We start from the raw sequence: 17,033 nt of genomic DNA on the forward strand, positions 1-17,033 counted from the left end.
CCGCTCCCCACCTGGAGGGACCCAATTCTGGGCGCCTTCTGGTGACGGTCCCTGCTAGGAACGCTGCGCTCTCCGAGTGCGAGTTTTCGCCAAACTGATAAAGCACGCAGAACCGCGATCCCCAAACTAACACTGAACCCGGACCCGCGATCCCCAAACCCAAACTGACAAGGGACCCGGAAGAGCGACCCCCAAACCGACACGGGACTCGGGAACCGCTGTCTCCAAAGGGCAGCTTTCTTTGAGGGAGCCTGTTAGACGTGACTCCTTGTTTCTAAAAACGGACAAATACCAGCCTGGGCAACATGACATAAACCCATTTCTAGTAAAAATAGAAAAAAATTAGCCAGGCATGGTGGTGGGCGCCTGTAATCCCAGCTACGCTGGAGGCTGAGGCAGGAGAATCACTTGAACCGGGAGGCGGAGGTTGCAACGAGCTGAGATCACACCACTGTACTCCAGCCTGGGTGTCAGAGTGAGACTCCGTCTCCCTCCCAAAAACACCCAAATGCAGAATATATATGTGTATATACACATATACATATTCCATTTAAACATAGTTGTATATTTTTATTACCAATTGTTCGGTTTTTCTCCAGAATGTCTTAACAGAAACCCACATAATGAGTCTTTTTGAATGCATAGAATTATATACAAAAACCCATGTTTCACTATCACATAATGTTAATTTTTAATTTAGAAATAAATGCTTCTATGTTCTTGAGTCACACACTCAATCTGTAACTAAAATCTGTCATGTTTTTATTAAGATGTATATTATAAGCCTGTACAAAGGGATTTTGGGTGTTGTAATATCAGCCACAAAAGCTAGAAATCATTCTTAAACCAACACACATGTTGCAAGCTATGATATTCAATTTTTACAATGTGTTCAATTTACAACATGATTACAATGTTTCTTAAGGTAATGCCTAATTTTTCCACAGTTTGTATGTATAACAATTCTAAATTCACTGTCATATTGACTTAAGAGAGGGTCCTTAAAAACTTTGTTTCCTACAGGATGATGGGAATCTTTGCAAATTGTATCTTCTGTTTGAAAGTGAAGTACTTACCTCGGCAGCAGAAGAAAAAGCTACAAACTGACATTAAGGAAAATGGCGGAAAGTTTTCCTTTTCATTAAATCCTCAGGTATTTCCAAATGTCATAAACTACAGTACGATAAAACATCGCGCATTCAGGGAACAACAGGGTCATGGTTAGAAGAGGAAGCAGAGATTAGCAGCAGGAGAGAGTGAGCTACTGGAAGCTCATCAGGAGAGACTGTGACTTGGCCGGTTGGGAGGCTGGGCCCCAGAGGCAGAGGAGGACCAGCCCTGTCCTCTCCCTGTTCCCTGAACCGCAGGACAATTCCACATGTCCCGTGAGGCAGGATATTACTAGAGCACAGCCAAATATGAAAATAGAATTTCAGACCAGTCAAATCTATTCTTGAAGGAAAAAAGTCATAGTGCACAGGATTTGCAAAAAGTGCACTGTCGTCACTCACCAGTGTGTCAACGCCGGGGTGATATACTGGTAAGCCAGGTTCCTGGGGGCAAAAAGAAAGATATGTAGTGCAGACTCATCTTCGCAGTGTGGCTTGTGCTGTTTGTTTTGTTCATTTAAAGACTGCAGGAAGCTACATTCCATCTTTTGAATTGAACTTGTAGGCCTGGCAGTTCAGATAACAGGATTTCACAACTGGATGAAATCTTGGAAACAGTTAAGTCTAACCTCTTCTTCTTTTTTTTTTTTCAGATGGAGTCTCACTCTGTTGCCCAGGCTGGAGTGCAGTGGTGCGATCTCAGCTCACTGCAACTTCCACCTCCTGAGTTCAAGCAATTCTCCTGCCTCAGCCTCCTGAGTGGCTGGGATTATAGGTGCCTGCCACCACGCCTGGCTAATTTTTGTACTTTTAGTAGAGACAGGATTTTTGCCAGGCTGGTCTTAAACTCCTGACCTCATGTCATCCGCCTGACTTGGCCTCCCAAAGGGCCGGGAATACAGGCATGAACCACCGCGCCTGGCCCCCTCCTCTTTTTTTAAACCACCTCATTGTAAGAAGTAAAAATAGAAATCCAAAGGCTCTAGGTTCCAGGCTGGCCTGCCCCTGTCCTCTCCTGTTCCCTCTGTTGACGAATTGATGGGCTGACTCAGCCTGCCCCTCCCTGGACCTCAGCACTGGGACTTGGCCATAGTGAGCCTCATCTGTGAAGCGTGTTCAACTCCAGCTGAATACCAGAAATGCAATGTCCCTGTTTACTTCCAATTCAGGTAGAATTGTATATACTTCCCTTATATGGCTTCTCACACTAAGCTGTCTCACCATCTCTGTGGACAGATGAGTAATTCGTGCCTGCTCTCCCTTCTCAGTTTGTATTCTGTGTGGAGAACTGCCAACATGGTCTCTCCTTTTTAGAAACTCACATACTGTAAGTGCAACCTTTTGGAAGTCAGTGTACATAAACATGTGAAATGTGCATCCCAGCTACTGTAGATAATGAGGCAGCTCTATATGTAATCACGAGGAACAATCGCCAAGATAAATTCAGTGGACAAGCCAGCACGGAAGAGGCTGAGGAACACGCTGCCATATGTCTACACATAGTGTAGCTCTAGCAGGATTCGCGAGGAGCAAGTGACAGCAGGTGCCTCTGCAGAAAGGAACTGGGGACAACAGTGGGGAAGAAGTTAACATGTCATTATTTTATTTTTTAGATATTCTACAATGTGAATTTACTATTTATTAAAAACTAAATAAAATTGTAAGCTGGGCATGGTGGCTCATGCCTGTAAACCAGCACTTTGGGAGGCTGAGGTGGAAGACACTTGAGGCCAGGAGTTCAAGACCACCCTGGTCAACATAGCAAGACCCCATATCTATTAAAAAAACCCAAAATTTTTAAAAATTATGAATTAAAATAAATAATGAATAACCATTGAACCTCCCCCTTTCCACTACTAAGAAAATAATTGAACAAGTGCAGAAAGATGTGTACATGAGGATAGTCATCACAGCGTTGTTTACAATAATGAAAATTGAGAAATAACCTCTAGGGTTAATCAATTATGGTGCATTCGTAGCCATATCCTTTAAAAACAGTTGATTTTTAAAATGTTTATGTAACTAGAAACTGTTATTTATAGAAGTTTTAGAAATTTGAGAAAGATTATCACAAACTACCTTAAGACTTTTTAAGGATGAAAATTATAGATACAAATAACTTATTTAAATGTTGTTTTTCCTGATGCATAATGGATTGACTTTTTTTCCTTAGTGCACACATGTAATTAAATATTTTTTATTTCCTGTTTATTGCATATTTGAAACTTTGTTCTATATTTTCTATTTCAGGATGTACGTAACATTGATGCAAGAGCACATTACATGGGGGTGTAGGCACCAGATTTTCTTGCTAGTGGAATGTGAACCAAAAAGTGTAGAGGCCACTGGACTAAAGGAGGCCAGCTCAATCAGTGAAAATATTCAAAGCCAGTTTTGTTGTTTTCAGCAGTTAGTAACTATCAGTAGATGAATATTTACTGGGAAACATTGGTCTTTTAACCACTTTGGGCATGCTTCTTATTTAGTATGTTCATTCTATCATGACATTCAGCGAACATTTATTGAGTGCCTACTGTGCACTAGGGACTAGTAAGCATGTTAAATTTGTAAGCTTTGTTGATTTCCACCACAAACCCATAGGAACTCGTTATTCTCATAATTGAGGAAACTGAGATTCCCAGTGTTGAATGAAAGCCACACAGTATCACATGGCCAATATCATGTCATTGCAGAGTCAGGACTCAAACCCAGCTCTTAACCACCATGCTATACTGACGGCCCTTTCCCAGTTCACAAGGAAAATTCAGGAACAGGGAGAGAATTTTCAAAATATTGTTTCCCCATAGAATTTTCTGAAGAACTTTGGTGTATGTTGCCACTTGTTCACTAACAAGTTCTAGCAGATGACAGAACAAATGAGGAAGTAGCTAATTAATATTAAGGAACAACCTCAGAATTTTTCTGAGTGTTGAATAGACTTGAATATTCAACAGTCTCAAATATTTGACACCATTTAGTGGACACAGACTTGACTTGATATGCTTATTCTACCAAGTTGTTCCTGGTTTACGTGACACAACTGAATGTATGCCAGTTTCATGGGGTACTCTCAGATATTCTGAAGGTACCTAATCAAGTCAGTACAGTGGGAAGGAGAGAGAAACAGAAGCCTCATTTGTGAAATAGTACTTGAGTTTGTGCGTGAAGAATGGATAGGATTTAGACTGAGAAGCGTGGAAAGGGGACAACCATAAACAACTGTAGAGAGGCTGGAACGTGAGCTGTGCTGTAGGCAGCAGGGATGCCTGGAGGCACGTGGAAGCCAGGAAGTGGTGGGCACAGGACACTTGACAATGCAGTGCATAAGCTCAAGGTCAGACGGGTAGAAGAACTTCCGTAAGATGTCAAGGAAAACTGCTTTTATTAAATATCTTAATTTTTAGCATAATCATTTTGTCTGATATAACGTGATAGGTTTAGTACCACATTACATTTCATGTTATTATATTCTGAAATCTGAAACATTTATTTTTTTAATCTAGGAATATTCCCTTGACTTTTGAGGCACTAAAGAAAGCAAGTGAATGGGTAAGAAGAACTGAAGGACAGTACCCATCTATCTGCCCACAGCTTGAACTGGGGAACGACTGGGACTCTGCCACCAAGCAGTTGCTGGGACTCCAGCCCATAAGCACTGTGTCCCCTCTTCATAGAGTCCTTCATTACAGTCAAGGCTAAATCAAATGAAACTGAATTTTAAACTTTTTGCATGCTTCTATGTAGAAAATAATCAAATGATAATAGATACTTATAATGAAACTTCATTAAGGTTTCATTCAGTGTAGCAATTAGTGTCTTCAAAAATAAAGTAAGTGGAAGCAGAATTACTTTAATCAACTAACCATCAATAATAAAATGAAACAAAATATTTCAGTTTTCTGTGTCTCTTTTTTGTTGTATTTTTTATATTTTTTAGTTTTTTGAGACAAAGTTTTGCTCTTGTTGCCCAGACTGGAGTGCAATGATGTGATCTCACCTCACTGCAATCTCCGCCTCCTGGGTGCAAGCAATTCTCCTCCCTCAGCCTCCCGAGTAGCTGGGATTATAGGTGCCTGCCACCATGCCCTGCTAATTTTTTTGTATTTTTAGTAGAGACAGGATTTTACCAGGTTGCCCAGGCTGTTCTTGAACTCCTGACCTCAGGTGATCCACCCGCCTCAGCCTCCCAAATTGCTGGGATTACAGGCATGAACCACTGCACCTGGCCTGTTGTTGTTGTTTTAGAGATGGTCTCAATCTGTCTCCCAGGCTGGAGTGTGGTGGTGCGATCATACCTCACTGCAGCCTCAAACTCCTGGGCTCAAGGGATAGTCCCACCTCAGCCTCCCAATTAATTGAGACTACAGGCATGTGCCACCACACCCAGCTAATTTTGGGGTATACTTTTTGTAGAGATGGGGTCTTGCTATGCTGCCTAGGCTGGTCTTGAGTTCCTGGCCTCAAGTGATCCTCTCACCTCAGCCTCTGAATGTGTTGGGATTACGGGTGTGAGCCTCTGCACCCAGCCAGTGTTTTAGAGCTTTATGGTGATGAGGGATGCTTCTGGATAGTCCTGGGAGCCTGTGTCCTTCTCACATTCAGGAGTCCAGTGGAAAGCTGGCTCAGCTGGACTGAGCAAGCTGAGAAGAAACATGGTCTTTTGTAGGGGATCTGTCAGGGTTGTGGGAGAAATTATAAAAATTAAGTTGTAGGAAATAGACACAAAACTTCTTGGAAGGCTGGGAGGTTTGCGTAGCTTCAGTAGAAGATTTGGCTGAAGGCAGCTGAACTCTCTTAAAAGCTTAGGGCATAGATACATAGGAATGTAGAGGATTTTATCTAAATAGCTTGTTTACTCATGTGGTCCTAAGACCTTTGATCATTTGCAGGTGCATGACTGCTCTCTACTCAGGAGGTCAGCAATGTTAATTACCCTCTAGTCGTATTTACTTGAGACCTTTGTCATTAAATCTGTACTGAATAAATGCCTGGAGCCCCAGCCTGTCAGGGCCACGGCTGCTGACTCTTTACAGCACCCTCCTTGGTGTCTGGGAGCTGCCGGTCCCCTAGCCTGCTCTTTCATGGGATACCTGTGTCTGAGTGCATTACTTCATCCATCATGTGGCCAGGGTCTGCAGGTTGGACCTGGCAAGTTACTGACATAGTTTGAAAATTATACAGGATTTGTTGTTGAGTTGGATATTTTAGTCAACATTTATTAAGCCCATGCCTCAGTGGTAGTTGACTTTTGTCTAAAGGGAAAGAAAGAAATTCTAGTTTTCCCAAACATCTAAGGCTCCAAACAAAACATACTGAATCAAGATTTCCAGAAGAAAGTCCTGACAACTTGGATATTTAATAGGTGCTCCAGGTTATCAAGCACATTAGAACACAATGGCCCAGGTGCTGTATCTCAAAGTGTGAGTCTGTGGACTGGCATTGTCTGCCTCACTCGAGAACTCATCAAGACAGGCAGAATCTCTGGTCCTGTTTGAGACTATTGAATCAGAAGCTGCATTTTTATTTAGCAAGGCCCCCAGGCGACTCCTGTGCACGATCATAGTTGAAGGGCTAGTGGACTGTGGTGACAGGAACATATTTGGTGCTTGTGCAGGGCCTTGTTTTAAGAACCCATGATGCTTGTGCACAGTGGAGCATCCCATCAGTCCAATTGTTGGGAGAAAAGCTGAGGCAACACTTGCTATCTGACATAATATAAAGAGTTTTGGAACATGTCCTGGGTCCAGAGTTTAAAACCTCTTGTGGCCTGTGCAACACCAGCCTCTGTGCTTAAGGGTGGAAGGCTGCCCCGCTGCACTACAACCTAAACCCAGGGCATAAAACCCCTCATGGCTTGGATGGAATCCAGGACTCACACATAAAACCCCTCGTGGCCTCTGGAATGTGTCCAGACTTGCTGGCTCCTTGCTTCTTGCTCTCCCAGGATCATAAATTGATTATATCTTGAGTTAGAAGGACATATTCAACATTATCTCGAGTAGCAGAACATGTTCCATATGCTTCAAAGAAAATGCTAAACCGACACAGCTATAAATTAAACACTTGATGCGACCGCTTCCTTTTGACCAGCACATCCTCACCCCCTGCTTGTTTGTTTAATCACCAATAAATAGTGTGGGCTCCCAGAGCTCAGGGCCTTCACAGCCCTGAGCGCCCTGGACCCACTTTATGTACTATTGTCTTGTCTCATTCCTTTGACTCTGCCGGACTCTGTAGCTCCCATGGCATGGTGTTGGGTTTGATCATCCCAACACCAATGTGGCTATTTGTGACTGCCTTTGTTTTATAATATTTTTATTATTCACCTTGTACAGATGAAGACTCCCAGCTGTAGAGGCAAAGGGGCCACACTGCAGGTAGAGCAGGCATTCCCCAAGGTGTTTGTGATCCCGGGGTGCAGCTCCCACCCTTGGCTGCCTGGATGCCTCTTTCCAGACCAACTGTATCTCAAAGACATCCCCTTAGGCACCCAGCACAGGCTGCTGTCTGAATTTAGAACTGAGCCTGTTCAGTTGATGGCTCAGCACAGGCCTCTAAAAAAGCAAGCCTGATGTGGGTTAGTACATCTGTGGTTGGCTTACTTATTTGGTGTTCATTTTTTCAGTTTTCAGAAAGGTCACTTGAAGTGCTGCTGGTGGCTATAGCATTGATACACAGTGGAGATTTTTGATCTGTGAGCTTTTTAGGGGACAATTGCTAAGCTGCACTGATACCTTGAACCCATTTCCTTTGGAACAACGTAGAGCCCAGTTCATGGCTCCCAGAAGTTTAGGTTCAGTAATTTGGCTGCAGGCCTAGACAATGGGAGGCTGCAGACTTGGACTAATGGTGAACTCTTGCCTCCCCCGAGGGATATGTGGTGCCTGTCATAAGCTCCAGAGAGCTGCCTTCCATGAGACCAGCAGAAGAGTGGGTTCCACTATCCAGGCTGCCATTGACCTCATGGTGGCGGCTGCAGGTACAGTCCTGTGTCTCATAACCATGTTTCTGTTGGTGATGGATGGTTTATCTGATGGTGGTCCCATGAGATTATACCATCTTTTACTGTACCTTTTCTGTGTTTATATACATTTAGATACACAAATACCACTGTGTTACAGTTGCCTACAGTATCCAGTACAGTAACATGCTGTACAGGTGTGTAGACTTCAGCAACAGGCCATACCGTACAGCCTAGGTGTGGAGTAGGCTATGCCATCTAGGGTCGTGTGTGTGTGTTCTATGATAGCACAATGATGAAATTGTGTAATGACACATTTTTCAGAACATGTCCCAGTCATTAAGAAATGCCTACGTATAATCCCAGAGAAAACCCAGTCTTCTCTATTCCTCAAGTACCTTCTAAATGAGATCAAATGAAAGTGGTATGAAAACATTACCTTTCTCCCTCCAGAAGCGATGGGTGTTACCTTTGGGATGAATCCATTTGATGGAAGTGAAGTATTGTTCAGAGTGTGGCAGAAGATAGAGGAGTGTCCATTACTGCTAACACCTTGTGAGTCAGGGTGAGAGGAGGAATGTGCCCAGTACAGCTGGAAAACAGCTAAGAGGTGAAGCCCCTTGTCCACTGTCACCTGGCTGGGATAGGCAGGTGACGTGGTTCTTCACTTCAAGCCTGGCAGTCTTCAGAGCCCTTGTAGTGCAAAACTAACACCGCAGCATCTCCCAGGAAACACCACTTACTGTCCCTGCTAGTGTTGGGAAAGAAAGGAGGACACTCTTTAGAAGTGTCTTTTACAATGAGACTGATAATGGACTGTGTCTCAGAGCCATGAAAGGAAAGGAGAAGTTGTAGGATTTCCTGGGAATGTCAGCTAACTTGAGCCTAGGGGCCTGAGCCCAAGGGCAGACTGAGGCTCCCCCGGCACAGGGAGGTGCTGCCTGTGACAAGGGGGTAGTGCTGGCACAGTGCAGGCTACTCCCTAGAAAGATCAGCTTGAACATGCAGGAAGAGCAGGACCCTCGGGCTGAGGCACAGGCGGAATGGGAAGTGCATGGTGGTAATTTAGTTCTCCAGAGGCCAGAAGTAGGAGGAGAGGTTGGAATGCTGATTGCCCAAAGGGAAACCCTGGACTACCCTGGCGTCCCACAGGACTCTCATAGTAATTGCGGCTCCCTGCAGTGGGGAGGCCAGAAGGAGTGTTGCCCAATGCTGTCCTCATCCAGTCCACCCCCACCCACCACCAACAGGTGAGTATGGTCATGAGTGTGGTCACCTCATCAGTCATTTGCTCAGCTGTGAAAAAGAAATTGTTCAGAGAAGAGCAAAGTGTATTTCCATGAGCCAAAGGTCGGCCAAGGTATGCTAATGAGGAGGACTGGAGACAGAGCGTCACAGACACTGATAAGGAGCACTGGGCAAGGGCACTTCTCCCAGGGCAGAGCCCACAAGGAGCGTCCTGGCACCAGATGCTCAGGGAACTGAAGGCTGGCAGGGGCCTGCCCAGTAGTCTCTCGCCCACTGCATGCCTTTAGGCTACAGCCTCCCAGGCCCCGTGCCCCCTCCCCTCCCCCGTGCCACACTGGGGAAGATGCTGACCCTGAGAATGGTGCAACCATCTGCCTGCCCCTGGCCACCTCTCACCAGCACGTGAATGCTCTTGGGCTCAGTTCTGTCTCTGCAGTAGGAGGGTGTTTAGCCACATGAGAGAGTCTCACCTTTTGACATTTTATGTCTTTCAGTCTGTCAAAGATCTAGAACATATTGTGATAGAATTAAAGAGTTTACTTTTGGCTGGGCAAGGTTGCTCAAGCCTGTAATCTCAGCACTTTGGAAGGCCGAGGCAAGTGGATCACTTGAGGTCAGGAGTTCAAGACCAGCCTGGCCAATATGGTGAAACCTCGTCTCTACTAAAAATATAAAAATTAGCCAGATGTGGTGGTACACGCCTGTAATCCCAGTTACTCGGGAGGCTGAGGCAGGAGACTTGCTCAAACCCAGAAGGCAGAGGTTGAAGTGAGCGAAGATTGTGCCAGTACACTCCAGCCTGGGTGACAGAGTGAGAATCCACCTAAAAAAAAAAAAAAAAAGAGTTTACCTTTTCCTATTTATGCGCATACAGGTATTTGGGTACCACATTTGTAATTTACAGTTAGTTTGAAAGATAGAAATTGTAACAGTATGGTTGGGAGCCTGGTATGTAAGCCGTTTGCTGGTGGGCATGTGTGTATTGGGCCCTTGTATGTACGATCTCTGTGATCCCATCATTACTGTTCATTTCTTCCAGGAGAGGAATGACACACTTCTCCCTTTAATTGCCAAATTATCTCCGATTTTGAATTAGTGGAATATAATTTAATATGATTTTACTATGATTAATTCAGGGTCATTCTCTCCCAGGTACTGCTGGGCTAGGATAAAATGAGATCTGAATTACATTAAAATAATTAAGTACTCCAAGAGAAGAGGTGACAGAATGTTTTAAGTGGGTGTGTAATTTAGATAACCTAGATGCAGATAAGCTGAATAAAGCATTTAATCCAGCACATTCATATTTTAACTTGATCATCAGCAATAGGAGTTTGAAACCCGATTGCAGCTGCAGGTCCCACACAACTGAATTTTGTTCCTTGCGCACAGCAGTGTTTTCTGGAGGTGCCTGGAGGTCTGAAGGTGTCCCCTTTTATAGGCAGGAATTCCACCAGGATGGGTATAGCTTGTTTTTTTAAAAGGCTTGGGACTGGATACGATTGCCCAAGAAGACAGAAAAATTAGCAAACTTTATTCCAGTAAGAAAGTTTGGGATGTACTGCTTCAGTCCCTGTCCTAAGGAAATTATCAAGCCTGGAGGGTGGGGTGCTATCAACTGCCTGCCAACATGTTACCTTCTGATATCCAGAAGCTTCCCTGTGCCAGATGGAGCCATCAATGTGGGGAGGAGAGCACAAAGAGCAGAGAATCCACAGAAACCATACCTGCAGGGAGCAAACACCATCACACTCCACTTAATGCAAATGTATTTACCTATTCTTACCATCTCCCTCAGCATGTTGAATCTATTCTGGGGTTAGACAAGCTCCCAGACTTATCTGCTATGTTTAATAAAAACAATTTTGGCTTTTAATGGTAAAGGAAGAATCGGGGCTATTAAAATACTTAAGAGTGAGAAAGTTGAAAAAAGATGTAGATTGCGTTTGGCCTGTCTTCCCCCCACCGTAAGGGGTTGCCACTCAGCTGGAGGCCTGCTGGTTCGTGTGGGCCAGCCCTCGACACCTCAGTGACCAAATGAAATACAACCCTCACTAGAGCTTCTTGTACTTGGCAAGACCCAGGAGTAGACCTGGGCTACCAAACAAAACCTTGTGTTCTTAGCGCCTGGGAACAACAGCTTTGACAGTTTCCACAAAGAACTCTTCTGCAGCATTAGCATTTTTATTTTCAACTACCTGCAGCCATTACTACATTGAACTCTGGGAATGTCACATCAGCTGTTCTTGAGATAAAATACCATTTGCTATTTTTTTTTCTCTAGGCCCTGTCCCTTTGATGTTAAGTGGTGGAGGGAGTTGGCGGGATTTGCCTCTGGCTTGCGGTATATCCAGTGGATTGTATCAAATAAAGAATTCAAGTTCTTTCCATGTCTGGAAAACAGGCAGGATTTATCAGAACCTTTATAAATGTTGTGAAAAATGAAGGTGAGTAAACACCTGTTTTTCCAGCATCTACTATACATCTTAAAATCTGAGATATGAACTTCTCTGTTTTGATTGTAAAAGGAAAGAGAACAGTAACACAGAAACTTTGTGTCCCAAATAGAGCACAGATACCTTGTCTATTACTCGTAATAATCCTCCCTTAAATACGTATAACGTGAAGTTTTACAAAGTACTTATACCTCCCTTATCTAATTCAATCTTCATAACCACCCTGGGCAGTACTAATACTATAAACCAGTCTCCAACCTCAAGGTTGGTGCTCTTGCCACTGCCCAGGTGAAGCTGCAAAGCTGTGGCCATCTGTCTCCATGGTTGCCTCTGTCTGGCTGTCTCAGGCCTCAACTCTGCCCCATCCATATACTAAGAGTTAACCAAGCATGGAATTGGGGTATGTTACCTGAGCATCAGTCAGTTTCGCCAGGAGACCTGATACTTGTTCTTGTTTCTGTTGGTCTATTTAGGGAAAGCTGGGAACGCATCCATCCATGACTTGTTGGTTTTTAGCACTCTTGCCTGGATTTGCATGTGTAAATATACCTGTGCTATGCAGCTGCGTGGGTGTCCCCAAAGGAGGGATTGTTGCAGTCTTCGATTGCCCTTTTGTCTTCTAGGAATAATGGCCTTATATTCTGGACTGAAACCTACTATGATTCGAGCATTCCCTGACAATGGAGCACTCTTTTTGGCCTACGAATATAGCAGGAATTTGATGATGAGCCAGTTGGAAGCATACTGAAGTGTCTTGGAGGGCCTGAGCCAAGCACAGGTGTTTGAGGACTACAGTTCATTTCAGGGTTTCTTGTAGTACAAGACCAGCGTGAAGTCATTCTGATTTCTTAGGAATTTTGCTTTTCTGTCTTCTCTTATACCCTGTATCTTAAATTGTTTGGAAGAACCTCTATTTTGCATCATGTTATTTCTGCCCATAATTGTACTGAAATAGAGAAGTCACTGCTCTTTCCCTTGGTAAAATAGAGAGTGGTCAGTAGCCTTATGCACCTAATTCAAAAGACTGAGTACAGTTCTGTCAGGGCTTTTACATAAACCTCTACTTGCACATTCAATTTGGACAGTTATGTGTTGAGGGAAATACAGTTTGGTTCCATGTTTATTTCAAATATTACCAGAAAAACCCAGAGGTGATCATTTCTCATAAAGATGCTTATAAATGGTTGCTTAACCCATTCTAGATGTAGGATCTACTTAATGTGTGTACTATTCTAAGTGGTTGATTTTTTTTTTTTAAATATGGAGTCTCACTCTCTTGTCCAGTCTGGAGTGCAGTGGCGCAGTCTCAGCTCACTGCAACCTCTGCCTCCTGGGTTCAAGAAATTCTCCTGCCTCAGCCTCCCAAGTAAGTGGGATTACAGGGTTGCACTACCACACCTGGCTAATTTTTGTATTTTTAGTACAGACAGCATTTCACCATGTTGGTCAGGCTGGCCTTGAACTCCTGACCTCATGATCCACCCGCCTCGGCCTCCCAAAGTGCTGGGATTACAGGCATGAGCCACTGCACCTGGCCAAATAAAACATATTTTTAACTAATAAAAATTAAGGACAAAGAAGGGCATTCCTTATAGAATGATAAAGGGCACAATCCAACCAGAAGACTTAGCCTAAATATGTACACACCCAACATTGGAGCACCCAAATTCATAAAACAAGTTTTTCTTGGCCTACAAAAAGATTTAGACACACAATAACAGCAGGAGACTTCAACAACCCACTGACAGCAATAGACGGATCATTGAGGCAGAAAACTAACAAACTCTGTACTTGCACTTGACAGTTGACCAATTGGACCTGATAGACATCTACAGAACACTTTGTCCAACAAACACAGAAGATACATTCTCATGTGCACACAGAACATATTCTAAGATCAGCCACATGCTTGGCCACAAAGCAAGCCTCAATAAATTCAAAAAGTTTGAAATCATACCAAGCACACACTCTGACCACAGTGAGACAAAAATAGAAATCAGTATCAAGAAGATCTCTCAAAACTACATAAATACATGGAAATTATATAATTTGCTCCTGAATAACTCCTGGGTGAAAATCTAAATTAAGGCAGAAATAAAAAAATCTTTGCAATTAATGAAAATAGGGACACAACATACCAGAATCTCTGGGATGCAGCTAAAGCAGTGTTAAGAGGAAAGTTTATAGCACTAAAATGCCTTCATCAAGAAGTTAGAAATATCTCAAATTAACATTCCTACTTTGCACTTAAGGGAACTAGAAAAAAGAATAAACTAACTCCAAAGCTGGCAGAAGAGAAATAACTAAAATTAAAGAAGCACTGAATGAAGTGCTTTTTGAAGTGCTGTTTTTTTAGACTAGATGCAAAAATCCACACAAAAGATCAATGAAACCAATAATTAGTTTTTCAAAAAATAAACAAGATGGATAGCCTGATAGCTAAACAAAGAAAAAAAGAGAAGAGGCAAATAAGTACAAGCATAAATGACAAAGATGACATTACAAACAATCCCACAGAAATACAAAAGATCTTCAGAGAATACTACAAACAACTCTATGCACACAAATTAGATAGTCTAGAGGAAATGGATAAATTCCTGGAAACATACAATCTCCCAAGATTGAATTACAAAGAGATTGAAACCTTAAATAGACAAATATCGAGTTCCAAAATCAAATCATTAATATAAAATCTACCAACAAGGAAAAGCCCTGGACCAGATGAAGCAACAGCTGAATTCTACCAGATGTACAAAGAACTGGTACTAGTTCTGTTGAAACTATTCCAAAGAACTGAGGATGAGGGGCTCCTCCCTAACTCAGTCTATGAAGCCAGCATCAGCCTAATACCAAAATCTGGCAGAGAAACACACAAAAAGAAAACTTCAGGCCAATTACTCTGATTAACATAGACACAAAAATTCTTAACCAAATACTAGGAAACAGAATCCAGCAGTGCATCAGTAAGTTAATACACCACAATCAAGAAGGCTTCAGTCCAGGGATGCAAGGCTGGTTCAACATACACAAATCAATAAATGTGATTCACCACATAAACAGAACTGAAAGCAAAAACCATATCATCATATCAATAGACGCAGAAACAGATTTTGATAAAATCCAACATCCCTTCACATTAAAAACCTCAACAGACTAGGCATCAAGGGAACATACCTCAAAATAATAAGAGCCATCTATGACAAATTCACAGCCACCAACCTACTGAATGGGCAAAAGTTGGAAACAATCCCCATGAGAAATGGAGGAAGACAATGATGCCCAGTCTCACCACCCCTATTCAACATAGCACTGGAAGTCATACCTAGAGAACTCAGACAGGAGAAAGAAAGAATAGGCATCCAAATAGGAAAAGAAGGAGTCAAACTACCTCTCTTTGCTGATGATATGATTCTATACCCAGAAAACCAAAGACTCTGCCAAAAGGCTACTAGAACTGATAAACAACTTTAGCAAAGTTTCAGGATAAGAAACCAATGTATAAAAATCAACATCATTTCTATACACCAATAATGTCCAGGCTGAGAGTTAAATCAAGAACAGAATCCCATTTATGGTAGCGACAAAGAAAATGAAATAACTAGGAATACAGCTAACAAAGGATGTGAAAGATCCCTACAAGAACTACAAAACACTGCAGAAGGAAATCAGAGATAACACAATTAAATGGAAAAACATTCCATGCTCATGGATTGGAAGAATCAGTATCATTCAAATGGCCATACTGCCCAAAGCAATTGACAGGTTCAGTGCTATTTCTATCAAACTACAAATGTCATTCTTCACAGAATTAGAAAAAAGTATTCTAAAATTCATATGAAACCAAAAGAGGGCCTCAATAGCCTAAGCAAATCTAAGCAAAAGGGCAAAGCCAGAGGCTTCAAACTATAAGGCTATAGTATCCAAAACAGCATGGTACTGGCACAAAAGCAGACATATAGACCAATGGAACAGAATAGAAAACCCAGAATAAAGCCTTACACTTACAACCATCTGATATTGCAAGGCTGACAAAAACAAGCAATAGGGGAAGGACTCCCTATTCAATAAATGGTGTTGGGGTAACTGGCTAGCAATATGCAGAATAATGATACTCGACTCATACCTTTCATCATATACAATAATTAACTGGAGATAGATTAAAGATTTAAATGTAAGACCGCAAGTGATAAAAATCCTAGAAGAAAACCTCAGAAATACCCTTCTTGACATTGGCCTTGAGAAAGATTTTTTTTTTTTTTTTTTTTTTTGAGATGGAGTCTCACTCTGTCTCCCCGGTTGGAGTGTACTGGGGTGATCTCAGCTCACTGCAAGCTCCACCTCCTGGATTCACACCATTCTCCTGCCTCAGCCTCCTGAGTAGCTGGGACTACAGGTGCCACTACCACGCCCGGCTAATTTTTTGTATTTTTAGTAGAGACAGGGTTTCGCCCTGTTAGCCAGGATGGTCTCGATCTCCTGACCTCGTGATCCACCCGCCTCAGCCTCTCAAAGTGCTGGGATTACAAGTGTGAGCCACCGCGCCTGGTTGGGAAAGAATTTTTAACTAAGTCCCCAAAAGCAATTGCAATAACAACAAAGACTGACAAGCCAGATCTAATAAAACTAAAGTGCTTTGGCACAGCAAGAGAAATGATCGACAGAGCAAACAGATAACCCACAGAACAGGAGGAAACATTTGCAAACTATGCATTCAACAAAGGTCTAATATCCAGAATCTATAAGGAACTTACACAAATCCACACGCAGAAACCAAATAACCCCATTAAAAATGTGGAAAGAACATGACACATACTTCTCAAAAGAAGACATACAAGTGACCAATGAGCATCTGAAAAAATGCTTCACATCACGGATTGTCAGAGAAGTGCAAATCAAAACCACAGTGAGACACCCTCTCACACTAGTCAGAATGGAGATTAATAAAAAGTCAAAAACAACAGATGCTGGCAAGGCTGCAGAGAAAAGGGAACGTTTATACATTGTTGGTGGGAGTGTAAATTAGTTCAGCCACTGTGGAAAGCAGTCTGGAGATTTCTCAAAGAACTTAAAACGAGCTACCATTCGACCCAGTAATCCCATTATTGGATATATACCCAATGGAAAAAAGACCATTCTACCAAAAGACTCACACACTGATATGTTCATTGCTGTGCTATTCACAATAGTAAAGATATGGAATCAACCTAGGTGCCCATCAGTGGTGGATCGGATAAAGAAAATGCGGTACATATACACGAT

General features: G+C 42.6%; 1 protein-coding gene across 3 annotated transcripts in view; it reads right to left on the reverse strand.

Moving 5' to 3' along the window:
• Positions 1-566: 566 nt before the first annotated feature.
• The window catches only part of LOC112205242 (phosphatidylinositol 3,4,5-trisphosphate 3-phosphatase TPTE2-like), a 37,264-nt gene continuing 20,797 nt past the window's right edge, over positions 567-17,033 (reverse strand). The window contains exons 2-5 of one of the 3 annotated variants that reach the window (XR_010150394.1): positions 10,956-11,045; positions 6,986-10,141; positions 5,587-5,780; positions 567-2,671 (exon numbers count right to left, since the gene is read on the reverse strand). The gene's annotated coding sequence lies outside the window, so the exon portion shown is untranslated. Of the gene's footprint in view, positions 10,142-10,955; positions 11,046-17,033 lie in introns of all 3 variants that reach the window. The other 2 variants (XR_010150393.1, XR_010150395.1) reach the window with 2 other exon arrangements.

The sequence above is a fragment of the Pan troglodytes genome, chromosome 14 (assembly GCF_028858775.2).
Source record: "Pan troglodytes isolate AG18354 chromosome 14, NHGRI_mPanTro3-v2.0_pri, whole genome shotgun sequence".
Lineage (NCBI taxonomy): Eukaryota > Metazoa > Chordata > Mammalia > Primates > Hominidae > Pan > Pan troglodytes.